Below are 20,175 nucleotides of genomic sequence, written 5' to 3' on the forward strand. Positions count from 1 at the left end.
TTGACAAATTGTTTTTCTGAGTTAAAAAAAAGGCCAAATAAATCCTATCTATAAAATCAAATAACAATTATCTACGTTGTAAGGCTGCACAAAACCCCAAACAACCCCGAGCCAGTCCATCACCAGTACAAAAGAGCATCCTACTCATCTTGTTGTTTAAAATAACACTACTATGTAAAAGATTAATTATGTCTTTGACAATTAGCTTTGTTGCCAGCTGTAGCTAGTGCATGTGCTTGCCTTTTCCCCCCAACCCCACCCCCCCTTGCTAAAATGCACTTTGTTTGGAAGGATTATTAACACTTTCTTCATTACAACTGCATTATTGTATAGCTGATGTGATGAAAAGGCACTGAATTGCATCAAATTGCTGATACAAGCTAAGTAATGTTTTCATGCATCTGTGTGGTGGAAGCCACTAAAGTGCATCACTTGCTGATACAGTGAACAAGCTATAGAATATTTCCATGCATCTCTGTGATGGAAAGCATTAAATGGCATCAACTGCTGATAAAACAATATTTTCATGCATCTCTGTCATGGAAATCACTAAATTAGATCAACTGCTGATAAAATAGCCAAGCCATGGAATATTTTCATGCATCTGTGTGAGGGAAACCGTTAAATTGCATCAACTGCTGATAAAATAGGTGAGCTAAATAATACTTCCATGCATCTCTGTGATGGAAGCCACTAAACTGCATCAATTGCTGATGCAGAAAACAAGCTGTAGAATATTTCCATGCATCTCTGTGATGGAAACCATTAAATTGCATCACCTGCTGGTAAAATAGGCAAGCCATGTAATATTTTGATGCATCTGTGTGATGGAAATCACTAAATTGCATCACTTGCTGATAAAATAGACAATCTCTAGAATATTTTCATGCAGCTGTGTGATAGAAATCACTAAATTGCATCAATTGGTGATAAACTAGGCAAGCTATGTAATATTTTCATGCATCTGTGTGATGGAAATCACTAAATTGCATCACTTGCTGATAAAATAGCCAAGCTCTATAATGTTTTCATGCAGCTGTGTGATGGAAATCACTAAATTGCATCAATTGGTGATAAACTAGGCAAGCTATGTAATATTTTCATGCATCTGTGTGATGGAAATCACTAAATTGCATCACTTGCTGATAAAATAGCCAAGCTCTATAATGTTTTCATGCAGCTGTGTGATGGAAATCACTAAATTGCATCAATTGGTGATAAGCTAGGCAAGCTATGTAATATTTTCATGCATCTGTGTGATGGAAATCACTAAATTGCATCACTTGCTGATAAAATAGCTAAGCTCTATAATGTTTTCATGCATCTGTGTGATGGAAAACATTGAATTGCATCAATTGGTGATAAAATAGCCAAGCTCTATAATGTTTTCATGCATTTATGTGATGGAAGGCATTAAATTGCATCACTTGCTGGTAAAATAGGCAAGCAATGTAATGTTTTCATGCATCTGTGTGATGGAAAACATTAAATTGCATCAATTGGTGATAAAATAGCCAAGCTCTATACTATTTTCATGCATCTGTGTGATGGAAAGCATTAAATTGCATCACTTGCTGGTAAAATAGCCAAGCTCTATACTATTTTCATGCAGCTGCGTGATGGAAAACACTAAATCCCAACGTTTTCTTTTCTGTTTTGGGAACTTTCAGCTAGGAATGGCTATTTCCAAGCACAAAAGCCTGCCCAGGCTGTGAGACTAGCCACAGGAGTATCTGTTGTGGCTGGTACTGTGCATTGTCAGGACGATTTGTCGTACTGGCAACTTGTTGAGTTTTACAGCAGCATATTTTAAGGGCTGAGGTTTGTCTTTTTTCAATCTGGTTGAGATTCACATGAAGCCAGGCCCAGAATGCAGGGCTGATGGTTTTCCCATGCTGTGAAGTTCCAGTTGTGAACTGGCACAGCAAATGCCTTCTCAAAAGCAAAGAAACATGAAATGATAGCGCCTCAGAGAGCTCGCTCTGGTGAAATGAATGATCAGCAACAGAGATCTCAGTGTGAGCTGAGTGGAGATCTCCCCCAGCCTGCCCATTAACATACCTTTGGGTTGATCTCTGTTGAGTATTTTTGCTTGCCTTGCCGTGGAGAGCCCATTATTATTTTGCACAGAGATGATAAAACTCTCTCTGGATGCGCGGGAGCTCAGAGCTCCTGCTGGATGGTGGTGTCGGGAGGTCAAGCGTCCTGCTCCAGCTCCCTGTTGGGTTTGCTGGTGGGGAAAGGGAGCGGTGCTGTCTGCTCTGCAACAGGCACTTCAGGAAGGAGAGCTGGAATGAAAGTGTAGATATTCCAAGTGATGAGCCTTCTGCTGGAGGCGAGGTGTCAGGAGGAGGCTTCCCCACCAGATCCACGTCTGCTTTGCTGTGGCGCAAAGGTGCAAGTGGAGCGCCCTGGTGAGGCGCTTACGGGTGGGTGATCACCACAATGGCGAGCAGGACTAATGAGCTAAAGCAGATAAAATGATTCCCCAACACTCAACTGATTAGTTATGCAAACACCCAGGGCAGGCTTTTAATCAGGCTGGTCCTGGGGACTAACCCTACTGCCTCCCGTATGGCCCTGGGAGGTGCCAGCGGGGAGGGAATCCGACCCTTTGAGTTCCCACTGGATTTTTGGGAGGCCAGTGCTGACATAAATACATCTGAAAAGTCATCCTGGTTGCATTACAGTAGAAGACTTTGTTCACTGTAAATCTAAAACTCGATTTATGCGTCAGCGAGCCTCTTGCTTAATTATCTGGCCCTCGCCTGTCTGATCTTGAGCCTGATTTCCTCCGACTCACTGGTGGAAAAGGTAAAGTATGAGTTACAATGTAGATTAGAAACAGAATAAACTGTTTTTTTTCAGCTCTTCCCCTTGAGTAGTTTGGGGTTTTCCAATGGAAAAACCCGAGGCTGAATCTCTTGATTTGCTCCAGACTTTCCCACTACTGCTAGAAACTAGGCTGGTTGGGAGCTTAAAGAGGGGCTGAAAGAATTGTGTGCCCTTCAAGGTGTTGTTTAGCCACACAAGAGCCTGAGCAGGGAAACCTACCACCCCCCTCATTTTCTTGCCTCCTCCCCTCCCACTGCATGTAGTACCTGTTAAGATGATGTGGTGGAATAGGCAGAACAACTGTGATGCACCAGCCAAGCTTGGGTGATGGCGAACGCCGCACAAGATGTTGAGCTATATATTGGTGTGGCTGATGGTTGGCTCAGGAAAGGTCTGAAAGACACAGCTGAGTTTATTTACCTTGAGGATGAACTCTTATTGTAATCCTGAGTTTGTTTACCTTGAGAACAGAGTCTCATTTGAATCCTGACACGGTCTTTGGGCAAAGCATGGCATAGCCTGGTTGCTGATAGTTATCTTCCTTCCCTACAGGAGGCATTTACTGAGTGAGAATAGCACAAAGTAGGTGGTAAGGTAGAATTGCTGCCGCTTCTTTGGCGCCCTGAAGAGATTTTTGTGTTCTTGTGATATCATTGGTGAGGAAAGACATAAGTACAACTACCTCCCATGTTTATTTCCTCTTCTGCTTTAATTATTTTGGGCGGTATGATGTTTTGTTGAGGGGTTGGATGGGTTAGTTGGGACACCAGAACTGCTCGGGGCAAAACCTTCTTGGATGGGAGGGAATCATTCATCATTTTCCTCATTGCCAAGTGTCACAATAGCTGCAGTAGACCTCAGATGCCTGTTTTTAACTCCTGGTGAATTCCCTGGGCTCTTTGTTGTGTGGTGTGACCTACTCAGGGTAGTTCTTATCCCTCCGTCGCCATATGTTCGCCGCAATAATCATCGTTCTCCATGAGTGCCACTCTCTGCTCCCTTGTGCCTACAGAGGACTTTTAGTGCCTCTGCTGCAGTTTTTGTAGGGCTGTAGGTTTTGTAGGGCTGTAGGTTTTGTAAAGTGGCCGTTTTGAGGGTTGCAAGGTAGGGATGGCCATGGGTAGGTTGGATGGAGTCCTCATGGGCCATATATTGAGTTCTTAAATATCACTGATGCTTGCATCGCAGATGAAATCCTGATTTACCAGTTGGCCTGTGCTAAGAGCAAAGGAGGAAAGTTCTCTCTAAGTGGTCCTGCCACTGGCACCTTGCACAGCTTGGTGCCTACGTGACCAACCCCCCCCTTGCCAGCTCAGCCCCTTCCCTAGCGCCGCGGGGGGCGCGGATCGGGGCTGAAGCCACAATATTGCTATTTATGTGGTGCCAAGGCAGGGTACGAAGACTGGGTGCCTCTCAGAAGGGATGCTGCAGATGTTTGCAGCAGGAGCTGTGCTTCGTGCCAGGACTTTGCTGTGACCCAAGGAAAATGCTGCTTGGAATACTCCAGATTTGATAACTGGGAGATAATTAAGGTGAGGACCTGAAATATATCTCCCGTGTCTCTTCACTGGCGTGTAAGTGGGTGGGGGGGGGGTTCACTTTGCTGCTTTGCCTGGGTATATATACAGCTAAATATGCTGTATAAATGGCTAAATATGCTGTATAAATGACTGAATATACTATAAGCTACTGAGCATGCTGTAAAACCTCTTAAATTTGGCACACAACCTGCTAAATAGGATATAAAAGCAGCTAAATGTGCAATATAATCTACTAAGGGCTCTATATAAGCTACCAATTATGCTTTACAAGCAACTAAATGTGCTACATAATCTGCTGAATATGCTGTGTCACCTGCTAAATATCATCTATAACCTGATAACAAGCAAAATATGCTATATATGGGCTATATAAGCAGCTAAATGTGCTGTGCAACCTGCTAAATATGCTATCTAACCTGCTAAATATGCTATCTGAACAGTTAAATGTCCTACATAAGCAGTCCCTTCCCACCTGGTTGATTCTATGATTCTGCCTCTGTGATCCTATATAACCTGCCAAATATGCTTTATAACCAGATAAATATGATATATAAGCAACTAAATAAGGTATATAACCTGCCAAATATGCTTTATAACCAGATAAGTATGGTATATAAACAACTAAATATGGTATGTAACCTGCTAAAAATGCTCTATAACCAGAAAATATGATATATAAGCAACTAAATATGGTATATAACCTGCTAAAAATGCTCTATAACCAGAAAAATATGATATATAAGCAACTACATATGGTATATAACCTGCTAAATATGGTATATAACCTCCTAAATGTGTTTTATAACCAGATAAATATGGTATATAAATAACTAAATATGGTATATAACCTGATAAAAATGCTCTATAACAAAAAAATATGATATATAAGCAACTACATATGGTATATAACCTGCTAAGTATGGTATATAACCTGCTAAATGTGTTTTATAACCAGATAAATATGGTATATAAGCAACTAAATCTGCTTTGTAACCTGCTAAAAATGCTCTATGACCAGGTAAATATGACATATAAGCAACTAAATATGGTATATAACCTGCTAAATATGCTCTATAACCAGATAAATATGGTATATAAGCAACTAAGTATGGTATATAACCTGCTAAATATGCTCTATAACCAGGTAAATATGACATAGAAGCCACTAAGTATGGTATATACCCTGATAAATATGCTCTAGAATCATAGAATCCACCAGGTTGGAAAGACCTCCTGCTAAATTCGCTGTATAACCTCCTAAATATACTATATAAGCAGCTAAATAGGCTATATAAGCAGCTAAACATGGCATATAACCTGCTAAGCATTCCATATATGCAGCTAGATATGCTGGATGACCTGTTAAATATGATGTATGGAGCTAAATGTGCCTTGTAACCTGCTCAATATCCTACATAAGCAACCAAATATGACATATAAGCAGCAAAATACTGTGTATAGCCTGAATAAATGTGGTATGTAGCCTTCTAAATGTTCTATATCATCTGCTAAATATTCTCTGTAAGCAGCCAAACATGCCACATAACCTGCTAAATAGTCTAGATAAGCAGCTGAATGTGCCATATAACCTAAATATTCTCTATAAGCAGCTGAATGTGCTTTGCAACCTGCTAAATACTGTATCTAAGCAGCTAAATGTACTGTGCAACCTGCTAAATAGTCTGTATAAGCAGCTGAATGTGCACTGCAACCTGCTAAATACTCTATATAAGCAGCTGAATGTGCACTGCAACCTGCTAAATAGTCTATATAAGCAGCTGAATGTGCACTGCAACCTACTACATACTGTATATAAGCACCTAAATGTACTGTGCAACCTGGTAAATATTGTTATAAGCAGCTAAATGTGCTGTGCAACCTGGTAAATATTGTTATAAGCAGCTAAATGTGCTGTGCAACCTGGTAAATATGCTATATGAGCAGCTGAATGTGCTGTGCAACTTTCTTGTCTATATAAGCAGCTGAATGTGCTGTGCAACCTGCTAAATATTCTATATGAGCAGCTGAATGTGCTGTGCAACTTTCTAGTCTATATAAGCAGCTGAATGTGCTATGCAACCTGCTAAATATTCTATATGAGCAGCTGAATGTGCTGTGCAACTTGCTAGCCTATTTAACCAGCTAAATGTGCTGTGCAACCTGCTAGATATTGTTATAAGCAGTTAAATGTGCTGTGCAACCTACTAAATAGTCTATATGAGCAGCTGAATGTGCTGTGCAACTTTCTAGCCTATATAACCAGCTAAATGTGCTGTGCAACCTGCTAAATACTGTATATAACCAGCTAAATGTGCTGTGCAACCTGCTAGTCTATATAAGCATCTGAATGTGCTATGCAACCTACTAAATACTGTATATAACCAGCTGAATATGCTATGCAACCTGCTAAATATTCTCTGTAAGCAGCTAAACATGCCATATAACCTGCTGAATAGTCTAGATAAGCAGCTGGATGTGCCATATAACCTATATATTCTCTGGAAGCAGCCAACTGTGCTGTGCAACCTGCTAAATAGTCTATGTGAGCAGCTGAATGCGCTGTGCAACCTACTAAATACTGCATATAAGCAGCTGAATGTGCTGTGCAACTTTCTAGTCTACATAAGCAGCTGAATGTGCTGTGCAACCTACTAAATACTGTATATAACCAGCTAAATGTGCTGTGCAACCTGCTAAATACTGTATATAACCAGCTAAATGTGCTGTGCAACCTGCTAGTCTATATAAGCAGCTGAATGTGCAGTGCAACCTGCTAAATACTGTATATAACCAGCTGAATGTGCTATGCAACCTGCTAAATATTCTCTGTAAGCAGCTAAACATGCCATATAACCTGCTGAATAGTCTAGATAAGCAGCTGGCTGTGCCATATAACCTATATATTCTCTGGAAGCAGCCAACTGTGCTGTGCAACCTGCTAAATAGTCTATGTGAGCAGCTGAATGCGCTGTGCAACCTGCTGAATACTGCATATAAGCAGCTGAATGTGCTGTGCAACCTGCTAAACAGGCTAGGATTGGATGGGGGGAATACAGTGAGTGATCATTACAACTTTCCTAACTCCCTTGTCCCTTTCAATGTGCTGTTATAAAACTTCCTCATGCGCCCCATGGAAACCCTGGCAGCTTTACCTTGCCCTTTCCTTCCTCTCCCTCCAACAACCTCTTTGCCTTTGGACATAAATTGCTGTCATCGAATCCCGCCTGCAATTACAGTGCATCCGTCAGCCTCCTGCTTCTCTCTGTGGATCTGCTTTCATCTCATTAGCTGTGGCACAGACAAAATATGACTTGTAGGGAGCTGCCTGACTCCCTTGTTGGATGATTCCTTTTTGGGTACTGGAAGGCATTTAGCCAGCAAACAAAACCTTTTGGGTCAGTATTTCGGTGCTTAGACAGGTGATGAATTCCCTAAGGTTTGGGATTGGTTCCCACACCGAGGAAAACCAAGCAGGGAAAATGTATAAACATAGAGCCAGGCTAAAAGTTGCACTTTGGGAATATTTAGCAGGTTATGTAGCGTGTTCAAGAAGTTGCATGGCGCATTTAGCTGCTCGTACGTCGTATCTGGCAGGTCCTATTCCACATTTAGCCCTTAATATATCACCTTAGTCTGATTATATCTAATCTTGAGCAGGTTATATACCACATTGAGCTGGTTATATGTCAATATGTTATATTTAGCAGGTCCTATTCCACATTTAGCCCTTAATATATCACCTTTGTCTGTTTATATCTAATCTTGAGCAGGTTATACACCACATTTAGCTGGTTATATGTTAATATGTTATACTTAGTAGGTCCTATTCCACATTTAGCCCTTAATATATCACCTTTGTCTGTTTATATCTAATCTTGAGCAGGTTTTATACCACATTTAGCTGGTTATATGTCAATATGTTATATTAGCAGGTCCTATTCCACATTTAGCCCTTAATATATCACCTTAGTCTGATTATATCTGATCTTGAGCAGGTTTATACCACATTGAGCAGGTTATATGTTAATATGTAATATCTAGCAGGTCCTATTCCACATTTAGCCCTTAATATATCACCTTTGTCTGTTTATAGCTAATCTTGAGCAGGTTTATACCACATTGAGCTGGTTATATGTTAATATGTAGTATCTAGCAGGTCCTATTCCACATTTAGCCTTTAATATATCACCTTTGTCTGTTTATAGCTAATCTTGAGCAGGTTATATACCACATTGAGCTGGTTATATGTTAATATGTTGTACTTAGCAGGTCCTATTCCACATTTAGCCCTTAATATATCACCTTTGTCTGTTTATAGCTAATCTTGAGCAGGTTATATACCACATTTAGCTGGTTATATGTTAATATGTTATACTTGGCAGGTCCTATTCCACATTTAGCCCTTAGTATATCACCTTTCTCTGTTTATAGCTAATCTTGAGCAGGTTATATACCACATTGAGCAGGTTGTATGTTAATATGTAATATCTAGCAGGTCCTATTCCACACATGGCCCTTAATATATCACCTTTGTCTGTTTATAGCTAATCTTGAGCAGGTTATATACCACATTTAGCTGGTTATATGTTAATATGTTATATTTAGCAGGTCCTATTCCACATTTAGCCCTTAATATATCACCTTTGTCTGTTTATATATCTTATTTAGCAGGTTATAGACCACATTGAGCAGGTTATATGTCAATATGTACTATCTAGCAGGTCCTATTGCACATTTAGCCCTTAATATATCACCTTAGTCTGATTATATCTAATCTTGAGCAGGTTTATACCACATTGGGCAGGTTGTATGTTAGTATGTAATATCTAGCAGGTCCTATTCCACATTTAGCCCTTAATATATCACCTTTGTCTGTTTATATCTAATCTTGAGCAGGTCTATACCACATTTAGCTGGTTATATGTTAATATGTTATATTTAGCAGGTCCTATTCCACATTTAGCCCTTAATATATCACCTTAGTCTGGTTATATCTAATCTTGAGCAGGTTTATACCACATATCTAGCAGGTCCTATTCCACATTTAGCCCTTAATATATCACCTTTCTCTGTTTATAGCTAATCTTGAGCAGGTTATATACCACATTGAGCAGGTTGTATGTTAATATGTAATATCTAGCAGGTCCTATTCCACATTTAGCCCTTAATATATCACCTTTGTCTGTTTATATCTAATCTTGAGCAGGTTTATACCACATTGAGCTGGTTATATGTTAATATGTAATATCTAGCAGGTCCTATTACACATTTAGCCCTTAATATGTCACCTTTGTCTGTTTAATCTTGAGCAGGTTATATACCACATTGAGCAGGTTATGTGTTAATATGTAGTATCTAGCAGGTCCTATTCCACATTTAGCCCTTAATAGATCACCTTTGTCTGTTTATAGCTAATCTTGAGCAGGTTATATACCACATTTAGCAGGTATTATGTCCATATTTAGCAGGTTACATAGCATATTCAGCAAGTTGTATAGCACATTTATTGTTTAGGTGTAATATTTAAGCAGGCTCTACTCCACATATGGCCCTTAATATATCACCTTTGTCTGTTTATGTATCTTATTTAGCAGGTTATAGACCACATTGGGCAGGTTGTATGTTAATATGTAATATCCAGCAGGTCCTATTCCACATTTAGCCCTTAATAGATCACCTTTGTCTGTTTATAGCTAATCTTGAGCAGGTTTTATACCACATTTAGCAGATATTATGTCCATATTTAGCAGGTTACATAGCATATTCAGCAAGTTGTATAGCACATTTATGTTTAGGTGTAATATTTAGCAGGCTCTACTCCACGTTTAGCACTTAAGATATCATCTTTGTCTATTTATAGCTCTTATTTAGCAGGTTACCACATTTAGAAGGTAATATGTCAATATGTCATATTTAGCAGGTTGTATAGCATATTCAGCAAGTTATAGAGCCCACTTATGCTTAGGTGTAATATTTAGCAGGCTCTACTCCACATTTAGCACTTAATAGATCACCTCTAACCTTTTAAATATAACATTTAGCAGATTGTACACCACATTCAGCAAGTTATACAGGCCATTTAGCTGCTTACATAGAACATTTAGCAGGTTATATCCCACATTTAGCAGTTTATAGCCCACATTTAGAAGGTAGCATATAATATTTGGCTGTTTATGTACTATTTAGCAGGTTATATAGTACATTTAGAAGGTAATACATAATCTTTAGCTCTTTATACATACTATTCAGCAGGTTATATGCCACATTTAGCAGGTAATATATAACCTTTAGCTGTTTATATATTACATTTAGCAGGTTATATCCCACATTTAGCAGATAACATATAACCTTTAGCTGTTTATATGTTTAGCAGGTTGTATCCCACATTTAGAAGGTAGTATATAATATTTAGCTGTTTATACACTATTTAGCAGGTAGTATATAACCTTTATCTGTTAATATAGCAGGTTATATCCCACATTCAGAAGGTAGTATATAATATTTAGCTGTTTATATACTATTCAGCAGGTTATATGCCACATTTAGCAGGTAATATATAACCTTTAGCTGTTTATATATTACATTTAGCAGGTTGTATCCCACATTTAGAAGGTAGTATATAATATTTGTCTGTTTATACACTATTTAGCAGGTTGTACCCCACATTTAGAAGGTAGTATATAACCTTTAGCTGTTTATGTACTATTGATCAGGTTATGTAGCACATTAAGAAGGTAATATATAACCTTTAGCTATTTATATGTTACATTTAGCAGGTTATATCCCACATTCAGAAGGTGGTATATAATATTTAGCTGTTTATACACTATTTAGCAGGTAATATATAACCTTTATCTGTTAATATAGCAGGTTATATCCCATATTTAGCAGGTTACATCCCACATTTAGCAGGCTGTATGCCATATTTAGCAGGCTCTATGCCTTATTTTGCTGCTTATAGAGCATATATAGCAAGTTATATAGCAGGTTATGTAGCACATTTAGTTGCAGTGGGTGGAATGGGTTTGGAAAAGTGGAAGTTGGACAAGCAGGGTCTTTTCCTCCTATTTTGCAGTCACAAACCCATTGAAGGCTGCATGCTTGTGGCTCTCTCTGATGTTGAGCTTATTAGTTGTGGCTGTTAAGTGTCCAAGGGCAATTAAATTCCTCCCAAAAATAGCTTTTCACAGGAAATTACAGCAATTACTCTCTAAAAAAATAGCTTTTCACAGGAACTTAGACAAAATACTGCTGTGTTAGTGTGCAGTTTATTTAATCCTTTATTGCTTTCTCCCCTTAAACAGTTGGAAATTACTAACTCCAGTCCCTCTAGTGCCGGCAATGCAGGGATTTGGATATGAAATCACTTTGCAGTGTGTGCCCAACTGTATCATAGTATCACCAAGGTTGGAAGAGACCTCATAGATCATCAAGTCCAACCCTTTACCACAGAGCTCAAGGCTAGACCATGGCACCAAGTGCCACGTCCAGTCCTGCCTTGAACAGCTCCAGGGACGGCGACTCCACCACCTCCCCGGGCAGCCCATTCCAGTGTCCAATGACTCTCTCAGTGAAGAACTTTCTCCTCACCTCAAGCCTCATACCCAAGTGTAGGGTGGGGAGGATTGCATCTTCTTGTCCTTTTAGGCCACAATATCTGCATGACTGTCAAGAAAAATCAGGTGGTGGTTTTGTTTATTTGTTTGTGTGTTTGTTTTTGAAGGGCCTGACCAGCTCAGTCCTGGACTTTAATCAGGGATTTTGGGAAGTGGGTAAGATAAAGTTGTGCTTTGGAAGATAAAGTGAAGGTGTGCTATAAAGCTTTCAGTCATCTGAAAATCAGGTTGGTAGGAAGGAGGACAAGCAAATTATTGGAGCCATTGGAATGGGCTGCCCAGGGAGGTGGTGGAGTCACCACCCCTGGAGGTGTTCAAGCCAAGCCTGGCTGAGGCACTTAGTGCCATGGTCCGGTTGACTGGGTGAGGGCTGGGTGCTAGGTTGGACTGGATGAGCTTGGAGGTCTCTTCCAACCTGCTTGATTCTATACCCTTCCCTTAGACCACTGGATTACTTCTTTTTTTGCCAGCTCCAGCGTTGTGCAGGTTTGTTGTTTCCTATCGCCCTGTTTGCTTGTTCTTGAATAAGGGAATGAAAAGAAAAATAATAATTATATTGGGGAGCTCATAGAGTCAGTTCCCCAAAATAGCTCTGATGTGAGTGGAGACAATAGCTCTTGTCAACAGAATAATGGAAGCCCTTGATTGAGATTGCAGCCTCTTAGCATGTGTCTCAGCGCATCTGTCGCTACCATCTCATGGGCTCCCAAACCCCAAAGAGCAGCAGGTCAATTTCAGCCTCCCAGATAAACTTGGACCTTTTCAACTGACTCTTTTCTTCCCTGTATTCTGTTGTGTGCTGAGCTCTGCTTCTCCTGCATGTTGTCAGGGATGAGAATGTGGAGGTTGTGCTGCACTTTGGCTACAACAACCCCATGGAGAGATACAGGCTGGGGTCGGAGTGGCTGGAGAGCAGCCAGACAGAGAGGGATCTGGGGGTGCTGATTGATACCCGCCTGAACATGAGCCAGCAGTGTGCCCAGGTGGCCAAGAGAGCCAGTGGCATCCTGGCCTGCATCAGGAATGGTGTGGTCAGCAGGAGCAGGGAGGTCATTCTGCCCCTGTACTCTGCACTGCTTAGACCTCACCTTGAGTGCTTTGTTCAGTTCTGGGCCCCCAGTTTAAGAGGGACACTGAGATGCTTGAGCGTGTCCAGAGAAGGGCAACGAGGCTGGGGAGAGGCCTTGAGCACAGCCCTACGAGGAGAGGCTGAGGGAGCTGGGATTGGTTAGCCTGGAGAAGAGGAGGCTCAGGGGAGACCTTATTGCTGTCTACAACTACCTGAGGGGAGGTTGTGGCCAGGAGGAGGTTGCTCTCTTCTCTCAGGTGGCCAGCACCAGAACGAGAGGACACAGCCTCAGGCTGCACCAGGGGAGATTTAGGCTGGAGGTGAGGAGAAAGTTCTTCACTGAGAGAGTCATTGGACACTGGAATGGGCTGCCCGGGGAGGTGGTGGAGTCGCCGTCCCTGGAGCTGTTCAAGGCAGGATTGGACGTGGCACTTGGTGCCATGGTCTGGCCTTGAGCTCTGTGGTAAAGGGTTGGACTTGATGATCTGTGAGGTCTCTTCCAGCCCTGATGATACTGTGATACTGTGATACTGTTGTGTTTGGTATTTTGGGGGAGGCTTCCTTGAATTACAGCCGTGCTCCTTTTGTTTGAGTTGGCTGGCCAAGTGCCTTTGGGCAGGACAATCAGTTTGGTGCTTCTGATGGATATGGGCAGTTGATTCAGAAGATAAATACACATATTTATCTTTATGAATTTGAATTCATAGATAAAGATGTGCATTTATACACATATATGTATATATATACACACATATATATATGTATATATATATATATATACATATATGATGTAAAACCACACACTTGCTGTTGGAATGGGCTGCCCAGGGAGGTGGTGGAGTTGCCATCCCTGGAGGTGTTCAAGCAAAGCCTGGATGGGGCACTTAGTGCCATGGTCTGGTTGATTGGCCAGGGCTGGGTGCTAGGTTGGACTGGATGAGCTTGGAGGTCTCTTCCAACCTGCTTGATTCTGTGATTCCATGATAAGACAAGAGGCAACAGCTACAAATTGAAATAGAGAAGGTTTCACCTCAACAGGAGGAGGAACTTTACAGTGAGGGTGACTGAGCCCTGGAGCAGGCTGCCCAGAGAGGTTGTGGAGTGTCCTTCTCTGCAGACTTTCCAAACCCACCTGGTTTTGGAAACCAGGTGCAAACTGCCCTGTGCATATATGGTGCATATACATATATGATGTAAAAACACACATAATAAGCCAAGGAGCAACAGCTGCAAACTGAAACAGAGAAAGTTTCACCTCAACAGGAGGAAAAGTTTTGCTGTGAGGGTGACTGAGCCCTGAAGCAGGCTGCCCAGAGAGGTTGTGGAGTCTCCTTCTCTGCAGACTTTCCAAACCCACCTGGTTTGGAAACCAGGTGCAAACTGCCTTGTGCAAACCACCCTAGGGGATCCTGCTTAGACTTGATGATCTCTGGAGGTCCCTTTCAATGTCTAAAGTTCTGTGATCTCAGATGAAATTTGCTTGATAATTATTTATGGCACCTTTGTGGGTCTGAACACACGAAGCAAAATAGACCCTGTGAATTTTCATACTGCAAGGCTTCAGATAAAAGTAGTTGTGATGTGAGCACTGCTGGGTTTTGGTGAGCAGTTCAGCTAATGCTGTTACTGTGCTCTCATGGAAGGCTCAACCTCTCATGGATTTGGAGTTACTGTTACAGAGGTTCACTTTAGTTCATCCATTGAGCTCCCTGGTTGTGTGGATTCTGATGAATTGATGTCAAAAGCCTTTCCTAGCCTTAAATATTTAGCCAAGGGAAATTGTTTTCTTGGGGTAATATAGCAAGACTAAAGCTGTGCCAGTACAGGGCTGGACTTCATAGCAATCCCTACTGGTTTTAGAGCACTTGAGTCTAAAGCTGTGCCAGTACAGGGCTGGGTTCCATAGCAATCCCTTACTGGTTTTAGAGCACTTGAGTCTAAAGCTGTGCCAGTACAGGGCTGGACTTCATGGCAATCCCTACTGGTTTTAGAGCACTTGAGTCTAAAGCTGTGCCAGTACAGGGCTGGGTTCCATAGCAATCCCTACTGGTTTTAGAGCACTTGAGTCTAAAGCTGTGCCAGTACAGGGCTGGGTTCCATAGCAATCCCTACTGGTTTTAGAGCACTTGAGTCTAAAGTTGTGCCAGTACAGGGCTGGGTTCCATAGCAATTGCTACTGGTTTTTAGAGCACTTGAGTCTAAAGCTGTGCCAGTACAGGGCTGGACTTCATGGCAATTCCATACTGGTTTTAGAGCACTTGAGTCTAAAGCTGTGCCAGTACAGGGCTGGACTTCATGGCAATTCCATACTGGTTTTAGAGCACTTGAGTCTAAAGCTGTGCCAGTACAGGGCTGGACTTCATGGCAATTCCATACTGGTTTTAGAGCACTTGAGTCTAAAGCTGTGCCAGTACAGGGCTGGACTTCATGGCAATCCCTTACTGGTTTTAGAGCACTTGAGTCTAAAGCTGTGCCAGTACAGGGCTGGACTTCATGGCAATCCCTACTGGTTTTAGAGCACTTGAGTCTAAAGCTGTGCCAGTACAGGGCTGGGTTCCATAGCAATTGCTACTGGTTTTTAGAGCACTTGAGTCTAAAGCTGTGCCAGTACAGGGCTGGGTTCCATAGCAATCCCTACTGGTTTTTAGAGCACTCTTCCCAGACAACCATCTGAGGCTAAACTGCCGAGGAAGCAGATGCCAGTCTGCAGATATTAAGAGTTAATATCTCTTGAGATGTGGTCATTGTCTTAAGGAGCTTCCAGCCCCCAGCAAGCCTTGTCATCATCGGGATAAGAGGGGCTGCTGAGGGTGGTGGCCTCTGCCTTTGGTCCCTGCCTCGGGCAAGGCTGGAAGGAGCTGCTGAGCACAGGGTAGGATACATCTTGTCTCATGCAGAGCCAACTGTGAGTGTTGAAGCTGAGCCTTGGGATAACTGCTGGGACTTTGGGTAGGTTTATGTGAGCCTCCAGACAAGTTCATCCGGTAGGTAATGAGGGTGAGGGCTCAGAGCATCCGAGGGGATCAGCAACCTGTAGTGGATTGGGTGGGGAGCAGAAGAGAAAACTTAATGGAATTTAAGTAGTTTTAATGTAATTCTTTAATACATATCTTAATAGATATATTTAAATAGATAATATATTTTAAACAGATTTATTGAACTCCTTGGGGTGGGTTTTTTTTTTGGGGGGGGGAGGAAGGGATGCTGATGAGGAAGAAATAACCAAAAAAGCATTTTCAACCTTAAATATTTAGCCAAAGGAGTTTGATGCCTTTGTCCTCTTCGTTTTAACCTGGTGGCTCTGCTGAATGAGTGTGCATGGCTATATCTATATGTATATGTGTGTATATATTGAATCAGTCATAGGATCAGTCAGGGTTGGAAGGCACCACAAGGATCATCCAGTTCCAACTCCCCTGCCATTTATATATATATATATATATATACACCTAAAATATATTTATCACTTGGCCTTCAAGGATTCTTGTAGATTAAAACACCAAAATGATTTTTTCCTGTAGATTTAAACACCAAAATGATTTTTCCTTGTAGATTAAAACACCAAAATGATTTTTTTCTTGTAGATAAAAACATCAAAATGATTTTTTTCTTGTAGATAAAAACATCAAAATGATTTTTCTTGTAGAATAAAACACCAAAATTATTTTTTTCTTGTAGATTAAAACACCAAAATAATTTTCATGTAGATTAAAACACCAAAATTATTTTTTTTCTTATAGATAAAAATACCAAAATGATTTTTTCTTGTAGATAAAAACACCAAAATGATTTTTTCTTGTAGATAAAAACACCAAAATTATTTTTTCTTGTAGATTAAAACACCAAAATGATTTTCATGTAGATTAAAACACCAAAATGATTTTTTTCTTGTAGATAAAACCACCAAAATAATTTTCATGTAGATTAAAACACCAAAATGATTTTTTTTCTTATAGATAAAAACACCAAAATGATTTTTTCTTGTAGATAAAAACACCAAAACGATTTTTTTCTTGTAGATTAAAACACCAAAATGTTTTTTTCTTGTAGATTAAAACACCAAAATGATTTTCATGTAGATTAAAACACCAAAATGATTTTTTTCTTGTAAATGAAAACACCAAAATTATTTTTTCTTGTAGATAAAAACACCAAAATGATTTTTTCTTGTAGATAAAAACACCAAAATGATTTTCATGTAGATCAAAACACCAAAATGATTTTTTTTCTTGTAGATAAAAACATCAAAATGATTTTTTTCTTGTAGATAAAAACACCAAAATGATTTTTTCTTTGTAGATTAAAAGACCAAAATGTTTTTTTCCTTATATATTAAAACACCAAAATGATTTTTCTTCTAGATTAAAACACATATTAGCAGGGGAAAGAGTGAGTGTGGGACCTATTCTATTTCAAGATGCAGAAAACAATCAACCAAAAGGTAGAAGGGTTAGGTGCTAGGTTGGACTTGATGATCCAGGAGGTCTTTTCCAACCTGGTAGATTCTGTGATTGAAAACTATTGTTTGATTGCCATTGTCATGCTAATAGAACACATAAATCCTTGCTTTCTCAGGGCCAAGCAAGAAACTCTGCAAGTATATAAACCAACCCACCTAATTAATTGCTCTTAAGTTGTTTTCTTTAGCAGGAGTTTTAGCTGGAGCATACCAAACTCAACACTTTTTCAGCATATAATAGAGGGAGTTTGAGTTTGTGCTTTTAAAATGTTTTCATAACTGTTTTCATCATTTTCCCAGGTGAAAGAGGTTTGAGATCCCCCAGTTCTTGATCTGGTAGTCAAGCAGCAAAAAGGGAAAAGACTCTCCCTGGGTTGTTTTCATTTAGTCTAAGGAGCATTTTTCTGTGTGCTGCTGCTTTGTTGGGCAGCTTTCAGCTGAGACAGCTTAGACTGTGGTTAAAGCAGTGAATATTTACCTGCTCAGCAATAGTAGAACTTCATAGGCACTAAATTGTTTTATCTAGGGGTCACACTGGGTGTTATTTAGTTTGGTGTTCAGACAACAAGCTTCTGGAGCTGATGAAATAAAAGTCTCTGGCTATGACCTAGTTTGATGGCAAACGAGCCAGCAATGAGCCTTCCTCTAAGAGGACCAAGTGGGCTTTGTGGCTTAGTTTGGTCTGTGGTTCATGATTCCATTGTTTCCCAAGACTGAGGCATCTAAAACTTTTCTCTCCTTTCTCTGTTGGATTTTTTTGGTTTGAGTTGGGGTCTTGTTGTGCCTAATGAGGCGCTGAGACAAGCTGCAGTGGAGGCGCTTGGAGGATGTTTCCAGTGTGTCTTCACTCTGCCTTCAGGTCTGTCTGAATGCCACTGATGGGTCTGAGGGATGCTTTGGATGAGGGAGGCTGTGGGGAGGTGTGTGATGGCATGCCTGTATGATGGCAAACCTTTCTTTCCCTAGGGATTCATGCAGCAGGTGGGGTCAGAAGAAGAACAAGGATGATGAAGTGAGAAGGAAGCAATCACATAGGCTGCACCAAGTAGCTTTTTGCCTGCCTGCCAGAAATCCCCTTGGGTGACCCAATGTGTGCCAGCATGTGGTCTGGGTGGTGGTGGTATTTTAGGTGGGAGCTGAATGTTGTTTCCTTCACCTCAAGAGTTTGGAGTCATTCAAACTTTTTAGCACCTCTGATAACAGAGAAATACTCATTTCCTAGCTGGCTCTTAAATGCCTTTTAGTGGATTACTTTGAATCACATCAACTAAGAGCTTGCTCATCTGCCAGCCTCTAGAGTTGGGCCAAAGCTTTGTAAATTAATGAGCTCAAGGTGATTAGCACAGGTTCTGGTGCTCTGGAACATGCACCAAGGCATTGCTGTGCAAGGTGTGGCTCAGCCAACGTCTGTTGCTTTAGCCCCCTTTGAATTCTTGAGATCTGAGAGGGTTTGCCTGGATTGGCAGTCAAAATTAACATGAAGGACTGTCTGATATCAAGGTTCCAAAAGATAGGACCAACATTGTAGCCCCTGCTTTGTTATAGAGACACTTATTGCTGTGATAGACCTGACTCTGGTCTTGATCCTAGACCCTTGTGTATGCAGCAGGTTGTGTCTGGTGTCCATGGTCTTGATTCCAGACCCTTGTGTATGCAGCAGGTTGTGTCTGGTGTCCATGGTCTTGATTCCAGACCCTTGTGTATGCAGCAGGTTGTGTCTGGTGCCCACGGTCTTGACTCCAGACCCTTGTGTATGCAGCAGGTTGTGTCTGGTGTCCATGGTCTTGATCCCAGACCCTTGTGTATGCAGCAGGTTGTGTCTGGTGTCCATGGTCTTGGTTCCAGACCCTTGTGTATGCAGCAGGTTGTGTCTGGTGTCCATGGTCTTGATCCCAGACCCTTGTCTATGCAGCAGGTTGTGTCTGGTGTCCATGGTCTTGATCCCAGACCCTTGTGTATGCAGCAGGTTGTGTCTGGTGTCCATGGTCTTGGTTCCAGACCCTTGTGTATGCAGCAGGTTGTGTCTGGTGTCCATGGTCTTGATTCCAGACCCTTGTGTATGCAGCAGGTTGTGTCTGGTGTCCACAGTCCTGATTCCAGACCCTGCAGCCAAGGCTGCAAGAGATGAGTCTGCCAATCCTGGTGGTTCATGGTTGACAACTCCAAGGCTGATGCTTGAGGACATTGGGGTGACAGCAAAACAGCAAGCTGTATTTGTGCAGGTAAAGTGCTCTTACAGCTTGTGAGGAGAGGCTGAGGAACTTTGGGGGTGTTTAGCCCAGAGAAGAGGAGGCTCAGGGCAGAGCTCATTGCTGTCTACAACTCCCTGAAGGGAGGCTGTAGCCAGGTGGGGTTGGGCTCTTCTGCCAGGCAAGCAGCAACAGAAGAAGGGGACACAGTCTCAAGTTGTGCCAGGGGAGTTGTGCCTGTGTTAGGAGGAAGTTGTTGGCAGAGAGAGTGATTGGCATTGGAATGGGCTGCCCAGGGTGGTGGTGGAGTCACCATCCCTGGAGGTGTTGAAGCCAAGCCTGACTGGGGCACTTAGTGCCATGGTCTGGTTGATTGGCCAGGGCTGGGTGCTAGGTTGGGCTGGCTGAGCTTGGAGGTCTCTTCCAACCTGGCTGATTCTATGGTTTGGGACCTTGTTTTTATCCA

At 41.4% G+C, this 20,175-nt stretch overlaps 1 protein-coding gene across 3 annotated transcripts in view; it reads left to right on the top strand.

The window, feature by feature from the left end:
- LYPD6 (LY6/PLAUR domain containing 6) overlaps positions 1 to 20,175 on the top strand; it is a 56,563-nt gene that overhangs the window by 5,026 nt on the left and 31,362 nt on the right. The window contains exon 1 of one of the 3 annotated variants that reach the window (XM_064154825.1): positions 4,308 to 4,367. The exons of the other annotated variants lie outside the window; for them this stretch is intronic. The gene's annotated coding sequence lies outside the window, so the exon portion shown is untranslated. Of the gene's footprint in view, positions 1 to 4,307; positions 4,368 to 20,175 lie in introns of those variants that run through there. 3 annotated transcript variants of the gene reach the window in all.

This window comes from Pogoniulus pusillus, chromosome 2 (assembly GCF_015220805.1).
Source record: "Pogoniulus pusillus isolate bPogPus1 chromosome 2, bPogPus1.pri, whole genome shotgun sequence".
Classification (NCBI taxonomy): domain Eukaryota; kingdom Metazoa; phylum Chordata; class Aves; order Piciformes; family Lybiidae; genus Pogoniulus; species Pogoniulus pusillus.